The 12742-nt window shown below is 33.4% G+C and overlaps 1 pseudogene; it reads left to right on the top strand.

Annotated features, from left to right (window-relative positions):
- Positions 1-4676: 4676 nt before the first annotated feature.
- LOC120212608 lies at positions 4677-11654 on the top strand (annotated as a pseudogene).
- The last annotated feature ends 1088 nt before the right edge of the window (positions 11655-12742 follow it).

Below are 12742 nucleotides of genomic sequence, written 5' to 3'. Positions count from 1 at the left end.
TTTAACATATCATGGAAGAATAAAGTGGCAAAGCCTTGTAAATTGAGAGGGTGAGTGTGATTGTTATTGTTATGAGCTTTTTGATAGTATCTATTTGCTTGGTTTTATGTAGATTTGCTAAGGCCTAATCTTTTTCTATTAATTTGTTGAATTAACCAAATCAACAATTTCATGAAGTTAATATTGCTACTACTAATAATCATAATAACAAATGATAAACTACATTTTAGGTAATTTAATTATGGATTTAGTTGAGCCTATTGAGCGATTTTAGTGATAAAAGTAAATGTTCTCCCTAAAAGTCCTAAGCTCGGGTAATTTTATTTGCAAGGTTAGGTTTTTTAAATATGAAAAGTTTTTTTTGGAATTCTTTTATATTAGTATTAAATTAATAAATTACATAAGTTTGAAGAACTAAAATTATTATTATACTAGACTATATTACTATCACGTCTAATATTTAACGATAAAATGATATGTTAGTGATCACTGATTATACCGGGCATTTTAGGATGCATATTAGACATTTTGAAAGTAAAATACCACATTAGAAGATTTATTAAAGTACAGGGCCAACAGTACCATTATCCCTTTATAAAAGTTAGTAAAAGAAATAAAAATAAAGGAAACAAAGATAGAGATAAACGTTGAGTGGAAGGGGTGAACGGAGCGTAATGAAGACGAAATAAGGGCTGATCTTATCAGTCATCGAGGGTGGAGTCAAAGGATTTTTTTATTTCCTTTATAAGCATTTTGGTAAGTAAAAATAAAGGAAAGTGGATCTACATTATGTAAAAGGAACTCACGAAACCCAAGTAAATAACATCTCTTTTCAATCCTTCACTAACTACGAAAATTTTTAAATATTATATTTTTTATTATATTTTCATTATTTAACATATAGACAAATTATTAAAATGTTTATCGACAAATAAAATAAAGTTACGAATAAATAAAGTTATCATCACAAATTTTAATTTTAATTTTCAAAATTCATTCTAAAAAAGTCTACCCGACAAACTGTAAGGGTCCGTTTGGTTCACGGAATGTAAGATTATCAGTGAGAATAAAAGATTATTAGGGAATAAGATTACTGGGAATGTTGTATTTTGTGTTTGGTTGGTTTAGCAGGAATGTAAGATTATCGTGTTTGGTTAAAAGAATAAAATATTATTAGAATGTATATTTTACCAAATTGTCCTTATTATATATTTGTATAATATTACAAATTGTAAAATATTTATATATTTTCTTTAAAAAATTAAATTCATAATATTTATATAATTTATTTTACAAAATTAAAAATATAAAAAAGGTTTAATGAAAGGATAAATTTTTTTTAACCTCTGAACTTCATATAAAATTTTAATTATAGATTTTTTTTGTAAATCTAAAATAATTTAAGGATAAATTTGTAATTTAACCTTCGTAGAATTTTTATTATTCAATGACAGAATAATGATATTTTTTGAAAAAAAAAATAAAAATTTAAGGGCATTTTAGTCCAAAACGCCGGTAATGTTATAATACCTAAGGGAAAGGAGGTAATGATATTCCCGGTAATATACCCAAAAAAATCTACTATTGATAATAAAACATTATCGAGAATGAGATTCCTGACCAACCAAACATGGGAATGCGGGATTCTCATCTCATGAGAATTCCACAATCCTCCCTAAATAGTAAAACTAAGGCACTAAGATTCCGTATTCGATCTACGAATCAAAGCGAATTATGTATGGTTTTCTTATTTCTGTTGTCCTTTTTCAGTAGCAAATAACAACAATTTAACCGGAAAGAAACACTGAATTCATTCATATTATACATAGAAACACGCAAAGCACAACTGCCTTCTCTTCACTGCTTTTTTTTGGATAAATTTATTTTTATTATCCAAGAGCAGAAATATGCTCAAAAGAACAGAGTACTTACAAGATTATCCAGAAAACTACAATCAAAGTTACAGCAAAACAACTTCAATAAGCAATACCCCATTTATTACAAAGTGTGATATTGATACTATCAATCCTATTGATGTTTCTACCCCGTAATTTGAATGAAATGGTATCTTTAATGTAGTTGAACATAGCTTCAAAAGATCTTGAGCAACCTGTAAATAACCTTTTGTTCCTCTCTTCCCATATAGTATAGGTAAAAGATGTCCAAGCAAGCTTCAAGATAGTAACTAGTAGGGATTTACCTTTCCATGTAGTACATGCCCAAGATATGTGTTCTTCCCAAGAGCAAGGTCTTCTTCTAATGCCATTTAGGTGCAAAATCGCATCCCACAGTGAGCTAGACAAAGGACAATGGAGAAATAAGTGATCCCTAGATTCCAAAGAGACATTGCAAAGCACACATGTATTATCAATTTCAAATCCCATTCCAACCAATCTATCTTTAGTTGGAAGTCTATTTAACAAAGCCATCCAAGTAATAATGCTAAATTTTGGGATATGGAGTGGGAACCATATTAACTTGTGCCATTTTATTTTCTCCTCCCTGTGTCTGATTTGAAGCCAAATATCTTTTATAGTAGCAGCTCCCATGGACAAAATAGTCGAAGCTTGATGCCTCATTTTAAGCAAGCTTCGGAAGCTCCAGCTCATATTAAGACCAATTTCCATGTCCCAGAAATCAGAATTTTTAATGATATAACTATTAATCCAGGCTATCCATAAAGAACCTTCACCCGCAAGCACCTTCCGAATTAAATGCATCATACAAGCTTTGTTCCATGATTTTATATCTTTAAGTCCTAAACCCCCTTCTGATTTAAGAAGACATAGTTTTTTCCAGCTCACTCTATCTCCCAAAGCTGCCTTGTCCGAACCTTTCCAAAAGAAACGTGAACAAGCTGCTCAATTCTGTTTAGAACAGATTGGGGTAGGAATAACTGCCTACACCAGAAATTTGTGATGCTTAACAGAACAGTTTTTATAAGCTCTAATCTACCAGCGTAGCTCAAGTGTCTTCGTGACCATTGATGAAGGCGTTCCCTGATATTATCAATAAGAGCAATACAATCCTTGTCCGAGAGTTTCCTAGTAACTAGAGGAACTCCCAAAGTATCTAACAGGTAGATAACCTTGATTGAACCCTGTAATTCGCTTGATTTCATCAATTTGTGTAGGTGATATTCCAGCCGTGTAGAATTCACATTTCTGCGCATTGATTTTAAGGCCAGAAATGACATAAAATTGTTCCAAAACACAAATAATTCCCACAACTGATTCAACATTTGCCTTACAAAAAATAAGCAGGTCATCAGCAAAAGTGAGGTGTGTTAAACCAATTTTTTTGCATCTAGGATGAAAGCCAAAAATACCTCGAAGAGCAGCCTTGTTGAGGATGTGTGATAAGACGTTCATTGACAGAACGAACAGTAAAGGTGAGATTGGATCACCTTGTCGTAATCCTTTGGCTCCTTTGAAATATCCTACGAGACTTCCATTAAACGAGATGGAATAACGAGCTCCAGTGAAACAAGCTTCTACCCACTTGATGAAAGTAGTAGGAAGACCAATAGCTTTAAGAACAGTCAATACAAATCCCCAATGCAGAGAGTCGAAAGCCTTGTGGATGTCAATTTTCAATGAGCACCTAGGAGAGATAGATTTCCTACCATATCCTTTAACAAGCTCCTGGGCCAGAAGAGTGTTATCAACAATGTTCCGTCCTTTTACAAAAGCAGATTGGTTGAGAGAGACGATATCAGGGAGTAAAAGAGTGAGTCTTTTAACCAAGATTTTAGTAACAACTTTGTAAACTACTGAACAACAAGATATAGGCCTGAAATCTTTAACTTTACAAGGATTTTGGACTTTAGGAACCAAAGTGATAGAGGTCGAATTGAAAGCAGGCAGCATATAAGAATCTTTGAAAAAATGAGTAATCGCAGCAATCACATCTTCTTCAATAATAGGCCATGTACATTTAAAGAAGTAAGGAGTGTAGCCATATGGTCCTGGAGCTTTTTCATTACCTTGAGAAAAAAACGCTTCCTTAATCTCATCTCTAGTTACATCTTTCATAAGAGCATTGGAAGAATTAGAAGGGAGAGAGTACTGAAGGAGTTCCTGAAGTAAATTCTGGTCACAAACTTTAATTTCTGGATTTTCAGTTCCGATCATGTTTGTGAAATACTCAATCAATTCGGAAGCCATTGTATCATAGGTTTCGAGTCTGTTTCCATTGTCATCGATAAGAACTCTGATTGTTTCCCTCTTGGATTTAGTAGAAACTGCCGAATGAAAGAACTTTGTACACTTGTCACCATCTTTAAGCCATTGGACTTTAGCCTTTTGCCTTAAGAAAATATTTTCAGCCTCTTCTAAGTTTTTCAATTCATTTTGCAAAAGAAGCTCTTTATGGAAGGAATCTTCAGCTCTTAGTGATAAAAGTTGTTGAGTTTCCAATTCCAATTTCTTCTGTTTTACTCGGGCTGAAATGTCACTATAATAGTGTTGATTAAGAGATTTCAATCTGGTTTTAAGGAGCTTTAACTTGAAAAACAGATTCTGCATGGGGCTGCCATTGGCCAATTGCTCATTTTCATGGCAATTCCCACCCTCTCCATAAATTCATTAAATAAATTATTGAATTTATTACATGTCGCATGCACTATCTTCATTAGAAAATTCCAATCATATATAAGACAAGAATCCAATTATATATATATAAATTGTACAGACTAAACGTTGTTGACTTGAATCTGTCTAGCTGAGTTTGCCCTAGCAACCACCACCGACCCCATTTTTTTTCATGCAAAAATGGGATTGTCGAGGGAAGCCGGCGTTGTTTACAAGCCCGTGGAGCAGATTGATCTTGGTCCCTGCAGCAATGAGTCGTATTTTAGAGTCGATAAAAGTTTTCTTTTTAACCAAATCATTTTTTCTGCATTACTTTATCATCGTCTGCAGCAGCTTAGCTGAGAATGAGAAAATTATATCATATCAGTATAATGAGATTTTAATTTCTGAAAACCAACAGCTTAGAAGTGTTGTTCTCACAAACTGTTTTAACTACTTTTTTTTCTTTTTTTTTGGTTTGGTTTGGTGATTGAAATCAAGAAATTCAAGATGGATTGCAGTTGTTCTGTTTCTACTTATGTTTTACTTACTAAAATGGTGCTCTAGTAGTTGCCCACTTTCTGGTTAAATGGATAAAACAGTTTTAATGTATGGGAATGTTAAGCTAAGCAGCTGAATTCAGAAGTTTAAGGGATTACCCTTCAGAAACCATGTTTAGTTTTACTTGATTGATCTTCTCTCTGAGTGGATTTTTACCCTTTTTTTTCGGATATAGCTCCTCGTATGGCTGGATTTCTGCTGAAAATCTTTGCCTGGTTCTTGGAGTCAAGGATTATTGGAGCGTTGTTGTTGTACATCGTGAAGAAGAACAATCAAGTTCACAAGGTGCACATTTGTTATCTTAAACACTTGATTAGAAATCAGAAATTGATGTTCAGTTCAATATATTGGTTAGGCTCTGTATAAAAACATGGCATTCATCCAAAAAGAAAGAAAAGTGGAATTTTCTGCTCTTTATATACTTGTAAAACACTGACTATGTCTTGGAAATTTAAAATGGTTGCTTATCTGCTATTTATTATGAACTTCTTTCTGACTGTCTTCCCTAGAACAGCTTGTTACCAATGCAAGACTCGTGGATATACCTATGTTCATTCCCTTACCTCGTATTACTGGTATGTTCTAGATACCTTTCGCAATTCACATGCTTCAGAATTCGGATTACCATATATTGGATACTCCTGGTAGGCTGGTACTCTTCATCAATCATCATCATAAATAGAATGAAACTTTTTTTCTGTTTATAGTAGAATTATGTTATGAAGCATTTTAGAACTAGTTAAACATTGCATCGTAAAATTTGCTGCCATTAAAATATCCATGAATTTTTTGTCACTTCCGTTTACAGTTACCAAGAAAGGAATGCCAGGCTAGAGACCACTCCTTTCTCTTCTTTCCTCCGTATATGAGAAACCAACATGGAAGAAACATAGATTCCATACGCTGGAAGTTTATTAGGTTCCAAAGTTGTGTGATGAACTTCTAATACTTTATCTATTAAAATTGTTAGAGACAACTATAAGAATGTTCATAACATCAGCAAGTGGTTGGGCTACATGATTGCTGGTAGTTTGCTTAGGATATGAAGTGCACTTTGCTTAGGATATGAAGTATTGAGAATGTTCATATCATGTATTTGTGCTGCTTTTGTTGCTAGTAGTTTTATTAAGCTTTTGTTGCACCATACAAACATACCTTACACCCCCATATCTTGATATCAACGTGCGCTCTCCTTTTTCGAAGGTGTTTCTTGTCTTGTGTCTAATTAGATTGCATAACACAGAGCTTAATCAACAAAAAGTCAAACAAATTGACTCTGATGCATCTCCACCGGAACAAGTTTAAGAGGCAATAAATTGCATTCCTGTAACCTCGGAGAAGTCATTGGATGATCTAAAACCCAACTGCTTCCGACGCTGGACAATAGCAGAGTCTATAGTACAGGGGATATAACTCCACTGAGGGTATTATTCTTGGCTATCTCATTTATGGCATATTTTCACCATTTTTTTAGATTTCCTTGATAGTTTGTGTCCTTAATTTTTGGTTTACCTTGGTCATGAAAATCAAATTTCAATTCTGCAGGCTGCAGAGCATTTTATATATGTTGTGCGTGAATCTTGCAGTCCTCCTTTGCCAATGTCCTTCTTCATTAACTATGATGCTGAATATATCCTAAGGCAAGCTAGAGAGTCAACGCTTCGGTATGAAAGAGGTAACTTTTTTAGTGTAATTAATCATCATTTACCTATCCTAATGTGCTTTTTAATGGAGACATTGTTGTGTCATTGTCCTGAGCCACAAGGACGTTAGACATTGTTGATAAGCAGACTTAGCAAAATTGGACTTTCATTTTAATGTAGAATCTCTTTTATTTATAAATTATAACATGCCATTGTCAATATCATCTAGGCATTCACACGGATCTCATTATCTCTTCTGCAGGGAATCCAATATCTGCTCTAGATGGAGTCCTGATTGCTATCAAGGATGAAATAGATTGTTCTCCATATCCAACCACAGGTCTCCTAAATTCTCTACTTGCCATGGTTTTTTTTATTCACGTCAATTTTCTTTTCTGGAGGCATTTTTGTCCCTATCTTGCTCTTCATTCTTCTAGGAGGCACAAAGTGGTTGCAAAAATTTAGACCTTGCACTGGTGATGCTTGCTGTGTTATGATCCTCAGATCCTGTGGGGCTATACTTGTTGGAAAGACTAATATGCATGAGCTTGGAGGTGTAACTGGGATAAATCCCCACTATGGGTGAGAATTTCTATTTCTGTCCCTTTAATAAACCACAAATGCCACGTTTAAATACAATGATATTTTGCTCTGATTTAATCTCCATTATATGTGCATAACTGCTTGATTACAGATTAATTATCCGCGGTCTTAATTACACATTAATTTACAGTCAACCAACGTCACTAAATTTAACATTTCCTTTTCTTTTGTCTAATTTCTTTCCATTAATAGATGTTAAAGTTTGTATTATGTAAAATTTGTGATTGCTGCAGGCCTATTAGAAATCCCTATGATCCCAACAAAATTGCTGGTGGTTCTTCAAGTGGATCTGCTGCAGTGGTGTCTTCAGGGTTATGCCCTGTTGCTCTTGGTGTGGATAGCGGAGGTAAAAAACTCGTCCTTGACAGAAAAAGTTCCATTCTTTATAATATTATAAAAGTCTACTAGGAGTAAGAGTTCTTTCATTCCTATTACTTTGAGAAGATAAGCACAAGAATCGTTACTTTATAATTCACCCTTCTTATTTTAGAGTGGCTTGTACCTAGGTTTATATTTCAAGTCAATTGGTTTCTTTATAATTAAAAAAAAATGCTGCCTTATTCTATACGCCATTGTACTATATGAATAAGTTTAAAGGGCCAATGTACTTCAGTTATGGATTCTGTGTAGGATCTGTGCGGATGCCTGCATCCCTTTGTGGTGTTGTTGGGTTCAAACCTACTTTTGGGTGTATACCTCATTCAGGGTGAGAACTTATTTAATTAAAATAACTCCATAATTTGTAAAATTTAGAAAATATCTGAAAATTCATATGCTGTTTCCAGTGTTCTTCCTCTGAACTGGACAGTGGGGACAGTTGGAATACTAGCAGCCACCTTAGAGGATGCATTTATCGTGTAAGTATTCTCTCTCTCAATCTATAAATCCATTTCCTTTTAACTTTTATAGATTACAATTTTAGTCGTAAATGACTGGTTAGTTTTCTGTTTTCAGTTATGCTGCTATCAGTGGTGCACTTCCCTCACATAAGCCAACCACTTTACCTGTAAGTACATGCTTTGTAAGACCACTACAAATTCTGCGCGTCTTTTCCTTGTAGTTTTGATATTGAGTATAACACATTTTTTTAAAGTCAAAGTTGTAGTATCGAATCTGCAGTTGATAGTATGAACACGGCATTTTATGACAAGAAATGAGAGAACTATCTTAAAATGCCTAAAGAATGACTGGCTCTTAATGATCATATTTTACTGTAATAAGTCCTGTCGAACTTACTTCTTCTGCTGAATCATAGAGTATTTATATGAACCATTCTAAGCTTGGACAACTTTTGCCTTTTTTTTTCTTGGCACATGGATACTTAGAGCCCAAAGTGTATTTTCCGCAGCTGAATTCAACAAATCCAATATCAAACATCAGGTTCGCAAAATATGGAGAGGTTAGTGATGTAATTATGAGCAATTAACTTAAGTTCAATTTTATCATCAATTATGGCTTAAAAAGTGGACTGACATTCTATTTTTTGAACCATTGATTGGTTCGGTTAGTGGTTCAATGATTGCAGCGATGAAATCAGAATATGCTTCTCCGATGCTCTGAACTTGCACTGCGAGCAATACAAGTGGAAGGTACTAACATTGGATGCAATTTTCAAGCAATGAATGCCCATGTTTCGATATTATAATTTGTTGTATATAGACCGTATGAGCAATCAAACTCCCTTTTATTAGAAGTTAGAACCTAATCAGAAGATAAACCTCCTGAGGAATAAAACACATTGGTACAAAATGCAATAAATTGAATGTTAGATGATTCCAAGTGATTGCTCAATAGTCTGAAAAGTTGTACCATTCACAAGACTGTAGGGGTGACCATACCAGATATAGAATCAATGCTCCTTACACATTATGTGACCATTAGTTCAAAATGCTGCACTTCACTGAGTTCTCATATGGAAAAACTGTAAGTTCTCTTCCGGACTTCGATGGCCATATTATGCTTTTATGTTCGTTTTATCTAGGATTTTAAAGTTCATATCTTACACTATAAACTTTTTGAAACAGCAATTTTGCAGAAATAGGATGGGATGTTAGAGTAGCACTTAGGGTGCTGCGTTTGGTTCATGGAATACAACATTACCTCCGGGAATAAGATTACCGGAATGTTACATTACCTTACACGCTACTGGGAATGTTACATTATTGTGTTTGGTTTGTATGACAGGAATGTATGATTACAATGTTTGGTTAAAGGAATAAAAGATTACTGGAATGCATATTTTACTAAATTATCCTTATGATTTTTTTTAACAAGTTGAATTCCAAATATTCAAATGAAAATATTTATATAAAAATTCATAGAAAATATATTATTGTATTATTTTTCAATTTATATATATTTTTATTAAATTTAAATTTATAAAATTTATATAATTTTTTTACAAAATTTAAAAGATAAATGGGTAGATTAAAAGAGTAAATATACCATATATTTTTTTAATCTTAATTAATATTTAAAAAGTTATGATAATAAATAAATAAATAAATAAAATTCTCGGTTGGGAATATTTTTGAAATAAAGTTATGATAATAAATTTATGATAATATACTATAGCTTTGGAAATAAAAGTAAGGGTATTTTTGAAATAAATCTTTTGTTTCAAAGACATTTTAGTCCAAGTTGAAGGGAAACAAAAAAATACCTAAGCCCACCATGGGATTAGCATTCCCAGTAAAATTTGAAAAAAATTATTGTTGGAAATATTTTATTACTCCTCTATTGGAAATCTTATCCATCCAAACGTGGGTATCACAAAGAGAAAAAATATTTCTACTAGTAATGTTGAAATCCATGATCCAAACGTCCCCCCACGGCAAAGAGTATATTAAGGCCCAGAAAATGAGTTAAATTGTAGCTAATATTTAATTCATGGATTGATTATAAGTGATTGTTAATGATTTGATAATGTTCTTTTCAGTCCAATCATTTGTTCTATTTTCTCAAGAGATCAATAGTCTTTTTACTTATTAATAGAAACCGTTTCAAGTAGTAATAAGTGAGTGTCAACATAGTATTTTCTGAAGTTGAGTTAGAATAGCAGTCAATATATATGTTTGCATGCTTCAAATTATCAGACAAAGTTATGACCTATGTTACTCCGACTCTTCATTTTTCTTTAAGTATTCATGTCTGACACCCTTGCCCAAACCGTATTTAGACAGGTAAGGGAATATGATCCAAGGACTCTCCAAATACAAAGAATCTTAGAAAAAAATTGAACATATCCATGTCAGGCACATACTCATGTGCAACATTTGCACCCAAATCCGAGTAACATGGGTTATGATTTTAGATTCTGCAAGCTTGTTATGATAATTTAGCTTTACTGCACATATGAAGGTACCGCCAAATGCAGATTCATAACAATATATTCGCCATGGCAGATGTCATAGTTGCTCCAACAACAGGGTAAATTGTTTTTTACTGCAGAAGCTCACATGTATTTAATAGAGTTCTTTCTCTAAGCTCTAAAATCATTAGCACCTTTATTTCACTTTTCCATCTCCAAGACCCAGTGTTATAGTGCCTTAGTTAAATGAGCATTTTGTCGAAACAGACGGACTGCATACTCGATAATCGATGATGCTCTAAAGACCGGTGAAGTTTAGTGCATAAATGGAGGTATCAATTTTGACTGGATTTCCCGTATGGGTTTACATTTAAATCTTTGTGCTTTCTCAGTCTACATGAGAATGGAAGTATATCATCTTTTTTGCTATTTCAGCTGCCCTTATCCGATTTCAGATAGCACCAAACTTTTTGGGATTACATGCTCCGACTGTTCCTGTACGAATCTTATAACTACTGATCTTTATAATTTTTGATCTTGCTAGTTAATTGCTATTAGCTTCATTCAAACACTGCAATTATACTACTACCATTTCTCCTTGCCTGCTCGGTAGATCGGCTATGACAAAGCAGGTTTGCCGATTGGCCTTCAATTTATCGGGAAACCGTGGTCGGAACCTACATTAATGCACATTGCATACACGATGCAGGTAGGCCACTTGCTTTTCTGACTGCAGTTGTTTTTCGTTTAATCTTTCAGAGAATATGAACTACGGTTGTCAAATTCAACATCTTGGAAAAGTATGGAATCTGGTGTATTTGTGGTATCTTAATTGTACATTATGGCTAAAATGTAAAAACATTTGGTTTCAGGCCCTGTGCATCTCGGACTATAGAAAGCCGAAGGTTTTCTATGATCTACTCGATAAGAACTGAGCAGTGCAGGGTAATCGAACATCGAAACTATTTGGTAGTTTTCATAGTTTCTTCCCAATGATGGAATGACCTTGTACATTTCGGGTGCTTAAACTAATAAGTATTGCTCCTGAAAGTTGGTGTTTTACCTTTAGTCCCAAACTATTTTGAAAGACATAAAATATATGTACTTATAATGATAAGGTTCCATCATGTTAAATGCATTTTATTTACTTGAAGTAACTTTTAGGATCCCTTGGAAAATTTGAAGGAAGTGAAAGTCTGAAAGAAATCCCTTTCTGGGGATGTTGATGTTGTTCATGGTTCACATTTGAAAAATTATCTACAACCAATTTGTTTAAACACATTTCTCTGTTTATAAAATTTATGCGTTTGATATGTGTTGAGACCTGCAAATTCAGTTATAAATGAATCCTTGTTTTAATTAGAGAAACACATGGAACTATGTTTTTAGTCACCATTAAAATCCTCGACCGTCACCGGAGTCCGGAAGGGCTAACAGATAAAGAGAGAAATATCAACAGTGAAGCTTATCAAGCATCTCAATGCTTGAAGCTATGGCAAACAAGTCAAGGATTTATATCGTGATCGAATTTGTTGATGGATGCGAGCTTTTCGGGGGGGAAATTGCCATAAGAGGATGAAGCAATTTCCATCAGCTTATCAAATGGTTACTTTCGACACATCAATGGGAAAAAGAGACTTACTGAACATTTATATAATTTACCTTTAAATTATTTTATTTTTTTATAAAATCATTTTAAATTTAAATTCATTTTGTCATTTACATAAGTGAATATAGAATATCAATTAAATTCACAGTATATGCTTAATCAAATTTATCCACATTTCTTTATACGAAGTAAATCACATAGTATATAAAAGTAAAAGTAAAAACATATAAAATTGAAAAATTGGCCCACCTCGAACAAGTTAGAGCTTTGAATGATGAAACCTATCCATTTAAATTCAAGCAGGGTAGTTTTCTCCAAATCCAGATAAAAGTCACCTAGCCCTTCAAGGTATATTGTTTCACCACTATAAACATTGTAAGAGGATGAAATAAAAATAATAGTAATTTTTCTTTCACCTGGAATGATTTTATTTTATTTTCCGGTA

Source organism: Hibiscus syriacus, unplaced genomic scaffold, assembly GCF_006381635.1.
Source record: "Hibiscus syriacus cultivar Baekdansim isolate YM2019G1 unplaced genomic scaffold, ASM638163v2 tig00110013_pilon, whole genome shotgun sequence".
Lineage (NCBI taxonomy): Eukaryota > Viridiplantae > Streptophyta > Magnoliopsida > Malvales > Malvaceae > Hibiscus > Hibiscus syriacus.
This window is presented reverse-complemented; position numbering and strand designations above follow the sequence as displayed.